The sequence below is a fragment of the Capricornis sumatraensis genome, chromosome 15 (assembly GCF_032405125.1).
Source record: "Capricornis sumatraensis isolate serow.1 chromosome 15, serow.2, whole genome shotgun sequence".
Classification (NCBI taxonomy): Eukaryota; Metazoa; Chordata; class Mammalia; order Artiodactyla; family Bovidae; genus Capricornis; species Capricornis sumatraensis.
In genome coordinates this window covers 26,817,450-26,837,630 of record NC_091083.1, presented here as the reverse complement: position 1 = coordinate 26,837,630, position 20,181 = coordinate 26,817,450, and the positions used below count along the sequence as shown (strand labels likewise).

At 40.6% G+C, this 20,181-nt stretch overlaps 1 protein-coding gene across 2 annotated transcripts in view; it reads left to right on the top strand.

Annotated features, from left to right (window-relative positions):
* Positions 1 to 20,181, top strand: part of PIP4K2A (phosphatidylinositol-5-phosphate 4-kinase type 2 alpha) — a 181,658-nt gene that overhangs the window by 80,920 nt on the left and 80,557 nt on the right. The window lies entirely within an intron of this gene.

Below are 20,181 nucleotides of genomic sequence, written 5' to 3'. Positions count from 1 at the left end.
CGACTTCACTTTTACTTTCTATACGTTTTTGAGGGGACACAAATATTCAGACTATAGCGATACCTAACGCCTGTGTTTTCCATCTTTTAGTGAAAGTAAAATATCTTTTTAAAATCCCACTTTGAAACAAATCTTTCAGAAAGGAAGGTTTTCCCCCCACTGTCTAGAACTGAGCGTATTTATCGCTTATCATCAGTGGGCTTCCCGGGTGGCTCAGTGGTAAAGAATCTGCCTGCCAATGTAGGAGACTCAGGAGATGCAGGTTCAATCCCTAGGTCAGAAATATCCCCTGAAGGAGGAAATGGCAACCCACTCCAGTATTCTTGCCTAGAGCATCCCATGGACAGAGGAGTGTGGCAGGCTGCAGTTCAGGGGGTCACGAAGAGTCAGACACCAATGAGTGACTAACACACACACACACACACACACACACTGCTATCAGTAATTACAGGCTCTGTCATCTTTGTTGTGAAGTAATACTTTACATAGGAAGTATATATCCTTCTAGGGTATTTTAAAAAAGATAAGAGAAAATAGTAAGACTGGATTAACAAATCAACAATTCGGAAAATGTCATTTTCTAAAGCTTTGGTGAGGGTAGGCCTATCTTCCCAGTGAAAATTGTAAACCACCTCAAATATCATATTTGGCTATTTTATTATTTGTATTTATCTGCAGCGCTGTTTACATATTATCTAAATGCCTTTTGAAATAAATCATAGAATGTTTTTCTTTTATTTATTTTTTAAAATGTTTATTTACTTATTTAGCTGTGTTGGTTTCAGTTTGGCGTGTGGGCTCTAATTCCCTGACCAGGGATTGAACCCAGGCCCCCTTGCATTGGGCTGCTTGGGGAGGTCCCTGTATTTCTTTTAAACTGGCAGCCTATTTTACAGTTAATTTGGTTGGTATTTTGCTTTCCTTGAAAAAAGAAGTCATCCGCTTCTAGGTTACTGCGCCATTTGGAATATCACTGTCTTTGTCTTTGAGTCATTCTGGGTCTCGGTAGCTCTCTATGAATTCACAAGTTTAAAGAACACAGTAGGTAACATTTAACCCCACGTAAGTAAGTAAGGTCCATAGTGTTTATTTAGAGATGGTGAGATTACAGGTGCTTGTGTATTGAAACAATACATTCTCAAGCTTTATTGAGCTAAGTCTGATTACCGTTCTGTTCTGTTTCATCGGCTGTCAACAAATTATATGGGAGTGGAAGAAAGGCTTTGTTTTGTTAGTATGAGTTATTGTTTCCTTAGTGTAGAGCAGTGCTTTAAAACACTCAGGATATCATTGTTTTTGTGGTTTCTGGGCCTTTGGGTGGTGTCAGAGGTTTGATGATTTCAGTAAGGAATATGGACATTCTTTGTAAACTTGAAATGCTATGCAGATGTACAAAAACAAACATCATCTTCTCAAGAATAGCTCAGCTGGTAGAATTAAAGGCCACTCCCTAGGTGTTTTGGGCTTCCCTGGTGGCTCAAAGGTAAATATAGTGTTGGAAAATATTTAACTTACTTTATTTAATACCAGTCAGTTAATCTTCTCATAAGTCATCTTGCGTGCTATCAGCCCAAACTTTGGTAACCTGGGAAATAGGAATTTAGTAATTGGCTTTGTAGCTTTTGGTGTTCTGAGCAATTGATACAAATATCAGGATTTATCTTTGCTAGATAAAATAGTCAAGTCCCTTTTAAGTTTATAAGCCAAGGATTTAGCTTACAATTTGTTTCACAATTGTTTCTTGCTGTTGGTCCCTTTGGTGGGCAGGAATATACAAAGATGAATAAAATCTAGTTTCTACGCTTAACATGCGTATAATCTATTAGGAAAAAAAGATAACTATAGGCCAGTTATTCTTATCATGAGAAATTTTGTTTTATTCTTTTGTTACAGCAAATGCCTAGAGTCTCCTAGTCTTCTTGGTTTGTCTTTAGATAAGGGGTCATTAGTGCTCTGGAATAATTGCTATCAATGTATATCATGGGGATTCTTTTTGAAAAAATATGTATTTACTTTACTGTATTTTATTTATTTGGCTGCACTGGGTCTTAGTTTCAGCATGCGAGATCTTTCTGTCTTTGTTGCAGAATATGGAATCTTTAGTTGCAGCACATGGGATTCAGTTCCCTGACCAGGGATTGAGCCCAGGCCCCTTGCACTGGGAGTGCAGAGTCTTAGCCACTGGACCACCAGCGAGGTCCCTCACAGGAAGTCTTAAATTCAACAATAAAAGGCCTTCTTTGTAGTTAAAGGGCAGCTGTGGAAGCACAATTTGTCAGGTATCATAGTAGGGCTTTACATGGCTTTCCTTCTTTTTGTCCACATATTCGACTTTAGTTTAAAAAAATGCAGGTTTATTTCAAATATTTTTCAGTTCTCACATCAGAAAAAGGCAGTGTGGTAGCTTTAGACTGCCTTCCGGTTCATGATCTACCACAGAGAATCTGATTTTTGTTTTCATTTTTATCTTGAATTGGTAGCAGTGAGCGTCAGTAAAAGCTCTCATTCTTTACTTTCAAAGATATAACTGGTTCCTGTGTGTCACCACTGAACATTTCCATCAGGTCGAAATGACTTATTCGTGACCAAAGTCTTCTCTCCCCTTCAGTATTTCCCAGAGTTGGCTAGATTCCTGTCCATTGAATCAGTGATACTATCTAACCGTCTCATCCTCTGTCACTCTCTTCTTCTTTTGCCCTCAATCTTCCCCAGCATCAGGGTCTTTTCCAGTGAGTCAGTTCTTCACATCAGAAGCCCGAAGTATTGGTGCTTCAGCTTCAGGACCAGTCCTTCCAATAAATATTCAGGGTTGATTTTCTTTAGGATTGACTGGTTTGATCTCTATGCTTTCCAAGGGACTCAAGAGTCTTCTGTAAGCACCACAGTTTGAATGAATCAATTCTTCAGTTCTCAGCCTTCTTTATAGTCCAATTTTCACATCCATACATGCTAGGAAAAACTGTAACTTTGACTATATGGACCGCGGTTGGCAAAGTTTGATGTCTCTGCTTTTAACAGGCTGTCTAGGTTTATCAGTGCTTTCCTTCCAAGGAGCTACTGTCTTTCAATTTCATGTCAGCATTCACTATCTGTAGTTATATTGGAACCCAAGAAAATAAAATCTGTACTGCTTCCACTTTTTCCCCTTCTATTTTCCATGAAGGGATGGGACCAGATGCCATAATCTTAATTTTTTGAATGTTGAGTTTTAAGCCAGTTTTTTCACTCATCCTTTCACTCTCATCAAGAGGCTCTTTAGTTCTCTTCACTTTTTGCCATTGGAGTGTTGTCATCTACGTATCTGAGGTTGATATTTCTCCCCACAACCTTGATTCCAGCTTGTGCTTCATCTAGCCTGGCATTTTGCATGATATACTCTGCATAGAAGTTAAATAAGCAGAGTGACAACATAGCCTTGTTGGACTCCTTTCTCAGTTTTGAACCAGTCCATTGCTCCACGTCTGGATCTAATTGTTGCTTCTTGACCCACATACAGTGTGTGTTCTCAGGGGACAGGTAAGGTGGTCTGGTATTCCAATCTCTTTAAGAATTTTCCACAGTTTGTTGTTCCACAGTCATAGGCTTTAGCATAATCAATGAAGCAGAAGTAGATGCTTTTCTGGAGTTCTCTTGCTTTCTCTATGATTCAGTGAATGTTGGCAATTGGATCTCTGGTTCCTCTGCTTTTTCTAAACCCAGCTTGTGCATCTGAAAGTTCTCAGTTCATATACTGCTGAAGTCTAGCTTGAATGATTTAAGCATAACCTGACTTGCATGTGATTTAAGCATAATCAATTTCCCTGGTGGCTCAGACAGTAAAGTGTCAGCCTCCAATGCCAGAGACCCGGGTTCAATCCCTGGGTTGGGAAGATCTCCTGAAGAAGGAAATGGCAACCCGCTCCAGTATTCTTGCCTGGAAAATCCCATGGACAGAGGAGGCGGGTAGGCTTCAGTCCATGGGGTCACAAAGAGTCGGAGCGACTGTGACTGAGCGACTTCACTTTCTTTCTTTCTTGACTTGCATGTGAAATGAGCACAGTTGTATGGTAGTTTGAACATTCTTTGGCATTGCCCTTCTTTGGGATTGTAATGGAAACTGCTACTGAGAAACACAGGCAAATTCAAGTCCTTTGGTCTCTCCCAAGATACTGAGATGACAGGTGACAAAAGAGGGAAAAAAAGAGAGCATGAGAAAAATTAATAATTAACAGCAAAACAATAAAATTTTGGTCTTCCTCTACTAGAAATAAAAAATATTCATGATTCTCATCGAGTTTCACACAAAATCTCCCTGGTTTTACCTTAAACGGGTTCAGAGGTAGAAAAACACAAGTCATCAGAAATGAACGTACTCAGAGCTGACAACACATCAATTTGGAGTTTTCTATAAGTCACATTTCTCTCTTGTAAGTGTGTCTTCTACCTGAGAGGTGACTGATAAACTTTGTTCAGCTCTTTAAATCATGTTTTCAAAGGCAAGCGTGCTTCAGGCACTGAACCTTTAGGCTTCATGATCAAAGAGGAAGATATATCTGAATGCCAAAGTGGACTCCTGAAGTTAAGGTAAAAAAGACATTCCTGAGAAAATATTAAGATATTAACGCACTATTTAAAACCTGCCTTACCACACACCTTACCTTTAGGGGAGCCCTGTGTCCTGTATTGTCCCTGAAAATGTACTTGTAATGCTGGCACAAGGAGAGGGTTAAATGCTCATCCACAGTCTATTCCTTATCATAGTGAATACTAGTAGCTTCAAACGATTGAGAAAAAAAAAGATGATTGAAATAGAATGATGGAGAATTCTCCCGCATTCCAGTGGTTAGGACTCCATGCTTTCATCTCACTGCTGTGGGCCCAAATTCAATCCCTGGTCATGGAACTAAGATCCCACAAGCTCACCTTCTGGCCAAACGTAAAAAATCGAAAAAGAAATATAATGAGGATAGAAACATTTGGATCTTTTGTAACAGCTGAGAGTACAGTTTCCTGTGCAGCCTTTTAGACGTTTCCAGGTTTAAAATCCAGTGAGAAGTGCCTAGATTAAATCTGGTGTGTTGCAACCTTAATTCATGTTTATAGCATATTAACATTATTTGATCCAATTAGGAATTAAGATCCTCTGTCATCTAATTCTCTGGAGGTTTTTGCTTATCTGTTTTTATACCTGGTAGAACACATAGACTGTAGTGGGAGGAGATGGGGGAAGGAGAAATTCGTTTATGCAAAACTTACATGATGGTGAGTGCTCTTTTTCCTAAAATAATGAAAACAAACAGCACTTTTTTTTCTTTTGATAACTTGTGAATTAGGAGTATTTCTGGATAGGAGATCTATACTCATTGGTGTGACATCTTTTTTGAAATTAATGAATGATGAAATGGTGACAGTTCTTTTTTAAAACCAGGTTTTTAAAAGTGCTTGTTATTTGCATTGTTTGTAAAATATTTCAGGATGTTTACTTGTGAGTATATATGCATATAAGTAAAGGATTTAAAAGATCCTTTCAGCCATGACAAAGAAATTAGCCTAGCTAAAGACTATTTTTTAAACCACACCCCTGTGCCTAACAGCAAAATAGAAAATACATTTGTATGTGTACAAAAAAGTGATTTTCTGCATTTCAGTGGGATGGAAGTGTAGGAATTTTAACTGAAATCTAAGTTGAGCTTATCCTCAAATTTCAGAAACATTTTCAGGGACAAAAGAAATTTATGTAAGAAATGTAGTTTGGTATGTCTCAGAAACAATCTCCTCTTGTTCTGAATAAAATAGCTTTGGACTATTGTTTGCTAAACAATTATTTCTCTTTTGGACAAAACTTGAGTTGCCTGTTGGCTTTCATTTTTTAGAAAGTGCATTTACACATGCTTGAAATAATCTTTTAGGCTAAAGAATGTAACTCACCAGGAAAACATGACTAATTCAGCATATCAGATAAAAAGGCTCAGAAACAAGTCACTCTAAAGTTTTGGAACAAAATGTGTTTTAGAAGTAGGGGAGGGAAGGAGAAATTAACCTAAACGATTAGATACTAAAAGTGCAGTTAACCCCTTGGAATCATTTGATATAAATTTATATTCCTAACTTTCAATGGGCTTCCCTTGTAGCTCAGTCGGTAAAGAGTCAGCCTGCAATGCAGGACACCCGAGTTTGATCCCCAGGTCGGGAAGATCCCCTGGAGAAGGAAATGGCAATCCACCCCAGTAGTCTTGCCTGGAGAATCCCATGGACAGAGGAGCCTGGCAAGCTACAGTCCATGGGGTCACAAGGGTCAGGCACAACTTAGCGTCTAAACCACCACCACCAACAGCTTTCACAAGTTGACTCCTGGCATGCCACCTCCCAGCTGTATTAACCTGGCACGTCCTCCTGTAGACCCGCAGAATGGAGCTCAGCCAGACCCCTGCTTCCTTGTAAACTATGGGCCACGGGGGCGCTGACCTGTCGTCTCTTTCCATAGGGCGCCCCCTTCAGGACTGCAGGGTCCAGTGTCAGAACTGGGTGTGTGATGTGGGTGCAAATGTAGGGCTTCTTAGCACGGAGCAGTCGGTAACTGCCTCTTCTCATGGTGCAAGGGCAGCTGCTTAATGTCTCTGCTGAGTTATTTAACTTTATTTCTCATCTGCCCAGTGAGAATAGTCCTACATCATTGTTATGAGGGAAATAGCAGGTATCTAAGAAAGTACTGGGGGTAGGGACAGTTTTTAAAATCGGCTGTTGCCCTGGCTAAATGAATACTGTATGGTATGCCCACCTCCGGTAGCATGAATATGTGAGGATTAAGTTTCCTCCTCAGTAGTGACCGCTAAGGGCTTCCCAGGTGGCGCTAGTGGTAAAGAACCCACCTGCCACTGCAAGAGTCAGAAGAGATATGGGTTTGATCCTGGGTCAGGAAGATTCCCTGGAAGAGGGCATGACAACCCACTCCAGTATTCTTGCCTGGAGAGTTCCCATGGGCAGAGGAGCCTAGCAGGCTACAGTGTGGGGTCTTAAAGAGTGGACACAACTGAAGGGACTTAGCATGTGCGTGCGCATGCACACACACACACACACACACACACACACACACACACACACACACACACACCACTAAATGCTCTGAGCAGCAGAGGATGCACTGGCTCCTGGGGGCAGGGTTGGGGGAGCAGATGGGGAGAGGATTCATGTTGAGGTTTGACGGGAAGCAACAAAATTCTGTAAAGCAATTATCCTTCACTTAAAAAATAAAATGTAAAAAGATCCCTGGGGACTTTTTAATTCTCCAAAATAAAACACACAGCCAAATTCCTGTTTGCCACCACAGGGCTAATAGATAGGGTATAATCCACGCATTTTGAAAAGTTCCCCATAGAATGATAGACTCCAATTATTTTTGATCACACATCATGTGGGTGAAATTTAGGCATGCTAACATGTATGAAAAATGGTAAGAGTAAATATTTTAAAGTAATTTTAATATAAAAGTCTTTTGCCCTCATTACAAATGATGATTACAAATATTTTCTTGGGTTCCAAAATCACTGAAGATGGTGACTGCAGCCATGAAATTAAAAGATGCTTGCTCCTTGGAAGAAAATCTATGACCAACCTAGACAGCATATGAAAAAGCACAGACATTACTTTGCCAGCAAAGATCCATCTAGTCAAAGCTATAGACATAGCTTTCCAATAGTCATGTATGGATGTGAGAGTTGGACCATCAAGAAGGCTTTGCATGGAAGAATTAATGCTTTTGAACTGTGGTGTTGGAGAAGACTCTTGAGAGTCCCTTGGACAGCAAGGAGATCCAACCAGTCCATCCTAAAGGAAATCAGTCCTGAATATTCATTGGAAGGACTGATGCTGAAGCTGAAGCTCTAATACTTTGGCCACCTGATGCGAAGAATTGACTCATTGGAAAAGACCCTGATGCTGGGAAAGATTGAAGGCAGGAGAAGAACAGGACGACAGAGTTGATGATGGACAGGGAAGCCTGGCGTGCTGCAATCTATGGGGTCGCAAAGAGTCCAACATGACCGAGCGACTGAACTGAACAAATGATTAATTTTTTAGTGAGAGCAGTATGCTTTGTGTATTTGAAGAAATTTTTGTTTTAATATTGATTTTTTTAAAGCTACTTCTAAGATTCTATATATTTTGATTCTTGGGTTTTTAAAAAAAATTTATTTTACACTGGAGTGTATAGTTGATTAGAGCTTCCCTGGTGGCTCCACGGTAAAGAATCCACCTCACAATGCAGGAGACAGTGGTTCGATCCCTGGGTCTGAAAGATCCCCTGGAGAAGAAAATGGCAACCCACTCCAGGATTCTTGCCTGGGAAATCCCGTGGACAGAGGAGCCTGGCAGGCTACAGTCCATGGGGTCGCAAAAGAGTCAGACACCACCAAGGAACTAAACAATGACAACATATAGTTGATTAACAATGTTATGTTAGTTCCAAGTATACAGCAAGTGAAGTCCTGATTCAGTTATACATATAGGTGTATCTATTCTTCTGCAAATTCTTTTGCCACTTAAATTATTACAGAATATTGAGTAGAATTCCCTGTGCTATATCCGGTAGGTCCTTGTTAGTTATCTGTTTTAAACATAGCAGTGTGTACATGTCAATCCCAAACTCCCAATCTATCCCTCCCCACTGATTCTTGGTTTTAATGGCTTTTGTTTACTGACTGAAAACTATACTCACAAAGATTTTAAATGTAAGTAGAAAGAGTGTATCAGTGGTCACGTTTACTAAATCCTCACATGCCTCTTCTCAGCCCATCCTGCCAGTTTCAGCTGACTTAACAACACTTTTAGTTCACTTTCAGATGGTAAATTTTGGTGGTGGTTTAGTTGCTAAGTCGTGTCCAACTCTTGCAATCCCATGGACTGTAGCCTGCCAGGCTTCTCTGTCCACGGGATTCTCCAGGCAAGAATACTTAAGTGGGTAGCCAGATTCTTAACCAACTGAGCTATGAGGGAAGCCCTCATAAATTTTAGTTTTCCTGAAAACTTCTACATTTACCGGAAGTTATTGTTGTTTTTAAAGTTTCCACAACTGGATTCAAAACCCAGTAACATGAGCTTTGAAACTCTTTGGCAAGACTTCTAATAGGTGAGAATATTCTATTTCTGAGTGTTTGAGTGTGCTGATGTTGGAGTTTTCAGATGACACAGTTACACTGTATTTGGCTAAAGATCACAAAACAGTGGATACATTCCCCAACATCTGTTTTCTTAGAATCCTCTCTTTTCAAAGCGTTGGTTTCTCTTAAAAAGTGATTTTCTTACATGATGTTCAGTCTCACCTTTACTTTGAAAGGAAGCTTAACGTCTGTGTGTTTATTTTGCTGCTCAGTAGCAAGCTACTGACAGTCACCTCCAACCCCTGCAGAGGTCCAAGAATTTGGAACACTTGTGCTTTTTGCAAAGGAAAATTACATGCCTCATGTTTTAAATTCCACAACTTTTGAAGTTGTGGAATACACAGTAGTTCTTTGAATATGTGGGATAATTTAGCAAATACATAATTCTAGAAACATGATAGAAACCTCTTCACTTTGATGCAACTATAAAGCCAGTCACCTAGGCTACATAATTTCTTCTCAACCTCAAGTCTTCAAATGTTGACCAATGTTTTCTCTGTATCTGCCGGTAGTATTTACTGACAAAGAAGCTCATTAGCACTTGGTGCCATGTTGGTTTTTCATGTCCTTTTGGCTATTTTTACTTTAAGTGGGAATAATGAGTGGTATGAGGTTTTTGATAGCTCAGTTGGTAAAGAATGTGCCTGCAATGCAGGAGACCTGGGTTTGATTCCTGGGCGAGGAAGATCCTGTAGGGAAGGGATAGGCTACCCACTCCAGCATTTTTGGGCTCCCTTGTGGCTCAGCTGGTAAAGAATCCACCTGCAACGCGGGAGACCTGCGTTCGACCCCTGGGTTGGGAAGATCCCCTGGAGAAAGGAAGGGCTACCCACTCTGGTATTCTAGCCTGGAGAATTCCATGGACTTTGTAGTCCATGGGGTCGCAAAGAGTCGGACACGACTGAGCGATTTTCATTCATTCATTCGTGTGATTTTTAGTCCTTGGCTGTTGAAGGAACCTAGAAAGAAGTGTCTGTATGTTAATCATTAAATTAGTAACATTGTGTGGAGTACTAAACAGGTAATTTAGTATTACATGATGCTGAACATCACTGAAAAAACTATAGCAGTTTGATTTTGGCTGAGTGCTTAGTTTTTAAATGACGTGCCCATTTTGATAGCTGTCCTCCACCCGCCAGCAGCTAATGTCTGAGGGTACAGTGTCCTAAGACTCATGGAAGTGTATTCATATCAGTTAACCAAAATGGATGGGAGTCCATATTTTAAAGTCTTCGCAGTAATTCCAGTTGTTCTTGAACTATTCTTGTCCTGTCTGACTAAATCATCCGTTCTTTGAGAGAATGTATTAATACTAGAAGCGTAGCTGTTAGTTCTGCTGTATTCTTGTTAACTGGTGCTTATGTTTTTAAAATTAGCTTCACTTGGTGATTTCTTTTCAGGTATCCTGTTAAGCATGGGTCCATTTTTCGAGGGTTGATTTATTAATAGCTTAGTCAAGTCCAGATGGTACCTTCTGTAAATCTACCCAGATGGGGACGTGTAAAATGCAAGCCATTATACACACCAGGCATAGACAGAGCTGGGGCTGTTTTCCACTGCCAACCCCTCCAAGACGTGAGTTCCTGCTATTTCTTCAGGTTATCTTCCCTACAGTATAGAGCTCAGGACTGTTTGACATATGAAGTGCTGAGGCCATATGTCAAACTGTATAATAAGTTTTGCAAAGTTTAATTTTCTTAGATATATGATAGATAGAAATGCTCCTATCTCCTTGTAGAGGAACAGGTACTCCTTACTGGGAACCATTAACTTGAAGTTATATGATATGCCTCTGAGGTAGATACTTCTTGAGTGCTTTGGTTTTCACCTCCATCATTATTATGACAATAAATGTATGAAGAACTTTACCTCCACCCCAGGCCCCCAAACCTGCTCCTCCAGCTTTTAGGTACTTCCTGCAAGTTTCATATACAAATATATGTATACATAACATTAAAAAAGAACTGAAGTGGGAATGTATTAAAGACATCTTGCTCTTTTCACTTCATACTGTTCCTTAAAGAATTATTCATAGCAGCACACACAGATATACATAATAATAATTTCCCCTGGTATTTAACTCTGTATTTCTAGGTAATAGGCTTATGCTGTTGTTTATGAATTTGTCAATTATAGATATCACCTGTTGAGTTTCTGCCCTGATCTGTGATGCTATATAGCTTTACTACACCTTTCCATTTCTCCTTTCATCCCTCCTTTTGGCTAAAATAATATACAGCTTTTGGTTGAAGTAATAAATGTTCACCTTACTATGCTGCAGGGGTTTTTGGTTTGCTTTTTGGCCACACTTTGAGGCTTGTGGGATCCTAGTTCTCCGACCAGGGATTGAACCTGTGCCCCCTACAATGGAAGCATGGAGTCCTAACCCCTGGACTGCCTCAGTTACTTCGACTACTTTGTGAAGTACTGAATTTGGTGATTTAATATTATGTAATGTTGACTATCACTAAAAATTATAGACTTCATTCAGTCCTTTTCTTCCACATTAGAAACTTTCCTCCCACATCTACTGGTTCATTGTCATCCATTCAGATTTCAGAATGAGACGTGGGAAAACAGATCCTGAGCTCTGGGCACCGAAGGCGGGTGGGGAGGGCCAGCCTGTCTCTGGGGCCTTTCCTCCTGAAAGTCATGCTCCAGTGTCCCCGCAGGGAGTGGCCACCAGCTGCCAGTGTGCCTGGGGCAGAGAAGAGGGTAAGGGCTGCGGTCCCAGGGGTGAGAGTAGAGATCTCCACTCCTCCAGTGCCCCTGCCCGGCCGTCCTCTGGGCCTGCTGTTCCCAGCTCTGAAGCCCCATGGCTTTGGTTCTCTAAATAATCCATCCTGTGTCAGAGGGAGGGGGGTCAGCGGGGAGAGCAGGGGGTTCAGGGAGGAGAGCAGTGGTTGGCAATAAGCAATGTGCTTTCTATTACCTGAACCCCAGATACCAGGCCTCTGCAATGGTGAGGGCAAAGTGGCCACAGTGCTGAGTAGCATCTTTCTCTCCTCTTTTATTAGTTAATAAACATCTTTTTTTTTTTTTTTTTGTCTCTTAAAGATTCGTTGAAATTTCTCCTCTTCTATTATTGTGGGCTACAGTTTTCATTGTCATGCCCCCCCCCCCCTTCATCTCAAGCTTCCTTGATTGTCATCTTAGCAGAGTTTCTGGAAGGGAAGGAGATAAAAATGCATGGTCCAATTCATCATTTGACCCAGGAATCTGGGAAAGTTATATAAACTGCATAAGGGGAACCTTCCTCACATTGTTCTTCCTTGTGCACTAAAACTAGCTGCCCCTCTGTTCCGTTGATGGAAAGGAAAACACAGGCTCAACTCTACCTGAATCAGGAATTCAGTGCTTCCCTTCTGGAGTCTTAATATAGGTCCCAACTGCTTTTAAAAAATAAATAAATAAGAGTCCTCTTTAAGAAAACAAAAATGCTGAGCTATATGTGTTCATCCCCTTCTCCGCCATCTGGTAGGCATGGTGATCTCTTGATTTTTCAGCAGATGTGGTCCCCTAGGTGTGCTGGGGAGATAGCCGTCTTCCCTACTGGACTCCTCCCTGTCTTCTCCGTAGCCAGCCAGGCCCCGCTCCTGGAAGGCTGTGGGATTTAGGGCCTCCTGCCAGAGTCGCTGCCAGCACTGAGTCCTCCAGTGCCCTATGGAAGCCTCTCTTTCACAGTCCACTTGGGGGACTCTCTGTTTATGGTGACCTCATTGTAGGATGAATGTAGAGAAAGCCATCAGGAAGTATGCAATTTCTGTGGCATGTTAGATCTCTGACTGTGAGAAGTAAAGTCTGTTCATTTGTAACTTGGAAGGTCAGTGTTGCATCCTTGCTGCTAGCTTTCATGCCCCTCAGAGGAAGGAGGTTTGCATTCATTCTCCACTAAGTGTTGGGGTGCTATAGTTGGATGTCTTCAGTGGTGTCAGAAACCTAACTCCTGCTGGCTTAGAGGGTGGACCGATGTGTGTATCTGAGAAGGATGGCAGAGCTGGACTGGCCTTAAGATCCACTGGGTCATCTCCACGTGCCTTTTGTCTCTCTTATCCCAACCTTCCTGTGTGTCCACCTTGATGTCCCCCTGGAGACATAAGCACTGGTAGCTGCAGGCGTACGTCTCTGTTTAGCATCCCTTCCACGTCTCTATGTTGATTTCAGGGAGGGCCCAAGACCCTGCCAGGCCCCTAATTATAACACTGGAGCTGTGGCTTCACTTTCTGTGTTGTCTCCGCCCTCCTACAGCAGTGTTTACACCACACTTCACGAGGTCATCTGTTTCTTACAGGAATTAAGAGAAACTCTTCCGACAGTTGTTTCATGATTCATTTCTATTTGGGAGACTGTCTTCTGTATGCCAGGCACTGGAGCTCAGGGGTGTCTGAAACACAGGAATGAGCAAAGACATCAGGCCCAAGACTGCAAGGGGACGGTGGGGCCTGTTCCCAACTAGAGGGTACATCCCCACCGCTACTCAGCACCAGTGAGTGGGGCCAGGAAGAATGCCAGGTCTTTCCATTTTGCAAAGAGGAGCCAGAAATCTAAATCTGTATGTAAATTTTCTCCAGTCTGAAGAAAATTGGTAATTATTTCAGGCATTTTCTAAATCACAGTCTATGCTAAACAATAAATCATTTGTAATCTCTTTATCTTCTCCAATTCCCTTTTTCTTTGTATATATACTATAAAGCGAAATCAAGAGAGCTGGAGTGATTCGCTCAAGGGTAGGCTGTGATGAAGCAGCCCAAGCACCAGGGCTCCAGCTGTCTCCTGATTCCAAACAGTGTCCTCCTAAATGGACCACTTTCACGTTGTGTTCATCACCAAATTTTTCTTGAATTTTCTTTAAAGCCTGTATTACCTCTGTAGCAACCCATAAATCTTTGGTTTATTTCAGTCATTTCTTGTCAGATTCTTTGGGAGGTAAAATTTTAATGCAACTTCATTCTTTTGGTTGAAGTTGGCCAGAGGCCAGCCAGTGAGAAACACCCATCAGAAGTGTCTGACTGAGCTTGAAGATACCAGGTTGACAGATGGTCTCCAGTAGAGTATATGTCTGTGTTACAGATTAAAGATTCTAAGCAAGAGTTTAAGTACTCCTGATGATGTTTTAATTTTAGTCAAGTAGCCATTAATCAAAAGATTGATTTAATGATCCTTGTTCAACAGAAAAATCCCCTTAAGGATATTAACTTGGGCTTTTGAGTGTATCAATGCTGGAACCGCAGATCTTTGTGCTCAGATTCTCATCTCCATCCAGTTTTGCTATCAGAACACTTTTATTTGGCTCATCAAAATAAAACATTCATTTTCTAGACATCTGAAGGTAGCTCACATTTCTAAAGAAGGGTTTAATTAAAATATACTTGTTTTGTCTTATCTGCACACAGAAAGATACTGACTTTTAAAATATGGTCTTAGAAAATGAGTATGATGGAGCAGGTGTTGAAAGTTGACCCCTTGCCTCAAGACAGATAAAAATATAATTCGCAAACATTTCAACTGCCTGTTTTTTCCTGCCTCTATAATTGGTTCTAATTTACCATGCCTGCCCCTTTGAAACCTCAGAACTTTCAAATTGCTCTTCAATTTACAGTCTAAGTTGTAGTGAGAGCCACACCATTCCAAGAGCAGACTTTGTGCTAGAATCATCGAGACATCAGCTTTGAAAATTCTGCATTATTTCAGCCTATATTTGTTACAAGATTACAAAATTGTTTCCAAATAAGAGCCAATATTTGTTTATATATATATATATATAAATATATGGAATAAGAAAATAGATATCAGATAGTAAAAATCAAATACAACTTTTAGGTGATCTTCCCCCACGACCACAAACTTGCTAAGAAAATTAGTAGAGACGGTAAGAAAAAAGGTATAGTACCTCTATCATATTCTTTGTTATTAGAACGTTAGGTTGCTACCACCATCATAAAATATGAACTTAAGTATATAAATTGGGGCAATGTCCCCACTTTATAAATAAATTGATGTAATACAAACAGTTCTTAGAAAGGTTGTTTAGAAGGTACTTGAACGGGGTGATTATAGGTATTGCACCTAATTTGGGCAAATCTGTATACTATAGGCAGTCTACCTAATTTCTTTCTTTAAAAAAAAAAATCTTTATTTTACTTTTTAACTGGGTGTTTTAAATTTTTATTTATTTATTATTTATTTATTTTGGCCGTACCAAGAGGCATGCAGGATCTTAGTTCCCCAACCAGGGATCAAATCCATGCCACCCCACCCCCTTCTCCCCCCACTGCAGAGAGTGTGAAGTCCTAACCACTGGACTACCAGAGAAGTCCCTACCTAATTTCTTAAAGTTTATTATTTTAACCCTCAATGTTATTATATCTCTTTGCTTCCTGGCTCCCTGCAAGCTCTCACTCCCCACCCTTTCCAGAAACAGTGAGGTCTGGACAAGAGCATGAAGAGACTTGTACAATCTCCGTGACCTATTCTGGGTCACATTATGGAAAATATTTTCTTAGAAATGTGCCTGAGGCCATTTTGTACACCTTTGGGGGAGAACCAGGGAAAGTTCCAATTCACATTTAAACGGCCCCTGCACTAGACTGTCCAGCTGTGATTTGTCCCAGTCCATCCTGGAACACCCTTAACTCTTATCTCATGGTGGTAGTAATTTTAGTTTTTGACTCATTCACTTTCTAAAGCCAATGAACTCTAGGGCAGAAATGTGCAGAGTAAATTATTGGTTGGGAGGAATGCTATGCTTATCAACCAGAGAGTCACAAAGGAATTTTTTTAAAGGATGAGTCCAGTAAGTGGAAAGAATCTATTTTCAGACACTGATATGAGAGGAGGGAGGGAAAGAGGCTTTTTTGTTTTTTTTATCATTAATGGTGAATTTGTATCCCTTTTTAAAGTTGTAAAGTCAGGATCCTTTTGTAGAAGCTGAAGCAATCGCAAAACTTGTTAAGTCTAGGGGATCTGGTATGACATAATTATTGTTTGGTTTCCCTAAGAAATCAATTAAAGTTAAAATAGTATCCAGAATTACATTCGTGTCAAGTCACGCACTGCAGTTCTTTTACCCCTTGGGTCTTTACTGATCTTGAATTCTGTGTGCTTATCTGCCCTGTTCTCATTGTTCAGCCTATTGACTTGATTGTTATTATAGTTGAATTGTGTTTTAAAATACGCACTCATATTTAAGTGGTAGGAAATGTTTGGGAGATAAACTAAGCCCTCTTCAATCTGTGTCTTGAGATTTTGAGGAGGAATAAATAGGCCTTTTAAGATAATTCCCACTCCTGTCACGTCCAACTTGCCCCAGTCTGTGATGTGTTCTGCCCACCAGCACGCATACCTCCATACCCAGCACCATGCGCTGTGGCTTCATGTTCTGGGCACCTCTTTCATCTGAATATGGCCTAATTTGTGGTAAATTGTCTATTATAATCAGATTAAATATCTCAGTGTCTGTACTACCTGTGTGAGATTTCCTCATCTGTGTTTTTTCAGTCCTTTTTGTTTAAGCTTGCCTGAATGAAAACCAATAGAATTCTGTATTCATCTGGGGACACAGACAGTATTTAGAGTGAAATACATCTAAATTAATGAAGTGTCATTAATAATGCCTCACAATTTGTAAACATATTCTTGACTCAAAAGAAAAAAAAGCTTTATGAATTAGTGAAGTTGATGTTTCAGATGTCTCAGTGTGGAAACGCTGTGTGGGGACATGTCTGTATACCTTTACTTTAGAACCATTACCAGCTGGGTCTCACTTATTTATTTCTTGTCCAGTAATTGTTTATTATTCTCATTTTTGCAGCTTACCTGCAACTTGGTTTTCTTGCCAGTACGAATTCAGTGTTATATCTGCAGGAATAATACCCATTGCAATCAGCAGATTTAATCCACAAAACAAATAAGAAAACATACTTTACAGTGTCAGAGGTAACTTGAGTGGGATAGAAATTTGAATGTTTTGCTGAAGAGAGTGATCAAGATACCTTTTCTGAGTTGGGTCATATGGTATGTTACAAAAGGGACAGTCACATGACTTTTACTGTACCATGTGTTAATCATATTTTTTCATAAGGGAAAACTCAACCATTTGCTTTGATACATAATTGCTTGAGAAATTGATTTTGTATCCTTTAAGGATACGCTTTAGGATTCATTAAGGTTATGGAACGTTGAGGAATATTTATTTTTCTTTTTTTTTTAATTGAACTATACTTGATTTATAGTATTTCCCTTTTTTTTTGAAATGATAAGGAACGTCAGAGAAGTAAACTTCTCAGAAATACAGGTCTTTCCAAATTTAGATTGCACTTATTAAAATTACAGCTGAGGTTAATTGTAGATTGTGGTGCATATTCAATTAAACATGCATTTAATCATTTATCCTAAACATCTATGTAATTACTCCTTAGAGGAAAAAAAAGGAAAAGACTCCTTTAGAAGCTTTTAACACAGTGAAGACTTGAATTGCGGGTGGACAGCTTTGTCGCTTGCTCAGAGGCCATCAGAATCTCTAAAGGATCTTAGGGTCTGCCAGCCTCGCTCTCTGACTTGCGTATTTGAGGTAACTCATGTGAGTTGCCTGACGGAAGAGGGTTTAGGCAGGACTAGTTTACCTAATCTCACTAAGCCTCAATTTCTTATCTGGAAAATGGAGACAATACTAACAGCACTTACTCCATTTGGTTGAAGACTGGTTGAGCTACTGTGTCTGGAGTGCTGAATGTGATGCTTGTCAGATGTCCACGAAGTGTGAGCAGCAAGGTTAATGCCAAATATCAACAGGAGTCAAGGTCAAGGGGAGCCTAGAACTCACCAGCTCCTCCCATCCTCTTTTATCCACCCCCTCCATGTCAAAGGTATCTTTCCCCTCTACACACTCCTCCCCACACCACCACCCGCCCCCCAACAATCCCCCCTTCACCCCCTGCAGAACTGTAATACAATCAGGAACATTTGGACACTTTGAACTGATCCTTTTACTCACCCTCCCATCCCCGCTTTGCCCCTGTGTCTATTGAGGTTCACAACAAAGCCGCTTTATTTAATGTCTGATGCTGGGCCCCAGCACCATCCACGCTGATGCCCGATGGCTAAGCAGAAAGTCTGGGCTGGTCCACACCAGCCTGTTTACTACACCGTGCCTGGCACAGTGTAAACATGAGCAAGAGACCCTTCCCAGGGCACCCAGCCTACTGCTCCTCTGTGAGGGTATCTGCAATAAACTTTTACAATCACAAGCATTATAGGACCGTGGACGTGACTGTCATTACAAACAGAAAGGGAAAAGCTATTTGCCTAAGTGGTTTGACAACTATTAACTACTTCACAAGAATAAAGTGATATTACACCTTTGTTGTGAGAGTTTGTTCAATATTTGTTACCCAAAGGAACCGTAAATGTGGCCTTAATAATAGAACTTCAGTTTATTATTTAAGTAACCTAATGAAAGTTTAATAAGTAAACTTCAAAAGTACTTTTATCTCCATAAATTAAAAACTATTTAGATTTCATGATGTGTGCCTCTTCCTATGGGGGTGTGTTATTTTTTCCTCCAAAATAGTAATGGTTAAACCAAATATTTTTTATTTCTTTTATAAATACTATATAGCATATATAAATGAAACTCTGTGTTTGTGTTTCCAGTATCTATGGAATAGCTATAAAGCAGAAACATGTATAACTGCTTTGTTAAAATACTGATGCAAGCTAATAACGATAAACCGTTATCTGCCAGTTTCCTGGTAGGCTATATAGAATGGTTAGACCAGGTAGAATGCCAAACTGAAGATTTTGAAACCCAAGAATATTGTTCTAAAGTCAAGATCACAGTCCCTCACTGCATGTGGAATACAGCAGAAATAGAATCAACCCAACCTTATTCGAGTTAATATAGCTCATAGTCATGATCTGCATCAGCTCGTTCATGTGAATCAGAGACAAGAATATAGTTTGTGTGATGTCACAGTAATAGGTTATAGGAGAGAATTATCCAGGTCTTTCAATGATCAGGCAGTGCTGTAATGAATATATCTTGTAAAACTGATGAATGACTGGTGAGTCCCATATATAAAAAAATAAAATGTGCTTGTAGAAAAAAGAGGGGGCTCATGGACACACTATCGGAAAGTATCATCTACTAATTAAGAATTTCCTTTAAGCGGTAGGTCCTGTGATTTGTGAAGTGTTTGTTTACAAGTCATTAAATCTAGCTACTCACCTGACTGAGGGGTATGGGGAGAGGATTTGGGGGGAAAGAGAAACTCAAAAGAAATGTGAAGGCATCGTGAAGGAAAGGCAGTCTGGACAAAACGCCCATGGAGTAGCTGGTAGCTGTCTAATATTATACAAGTCAGTGTCAAATCGTCCTTGATGATGAAGGCCCAGCTGTATCAGGATATGCTGCCGTCTGCACAGTGAGGCTTAGACTGGAGGACCACTAAGGGTCTCTCTTAATTTCATCATCTTATTATTTTTTTCGTATTTATTTATTTGGCTGCGCCAAGTCTTAGTTGGGGCACATGGGATCTAGTTCCCTGACCAGGGAGCCCCTACATTGGGAACTCAGAGTCTTAGCCACTAGACCACCAGTTCAGTTCAGTCGCTCAGTCATGTCCGACTCTTTGCGACCCCATGAATCGCACCACGCCAGGCCTCCCCTGTCCATCACCAACTCCTGGAGTTCACTCAGACTCACGTCCATTGAGTCAGTGATGCCATCCAGCCATCTCATCCTCTGTCGTCCCTTTTTCCTCCTGCCCTCAATCCCTCCCAGCATCAGAGTCTTTTCCAATGAGTCAACTTTTTGCATGAGGTGGCCAAAGTACTGGAGTTTCAGCTTTAGCATCATTCCTTCCAAAGAACACCCAGGGCTGATCTCCTTCAGAATGGACTGGTTGGATCTCCTTGCAGTCCAAGGGACTCTCAAGAGTCTTCTCCAACACCACACTTCAAAAGCATCAATTCTTTGGCGCTCAGCCTTCTTCACAGTCCAACTCTCACATCATAGATGACCACAGGAAAAACCATAGCCTTGACTAGA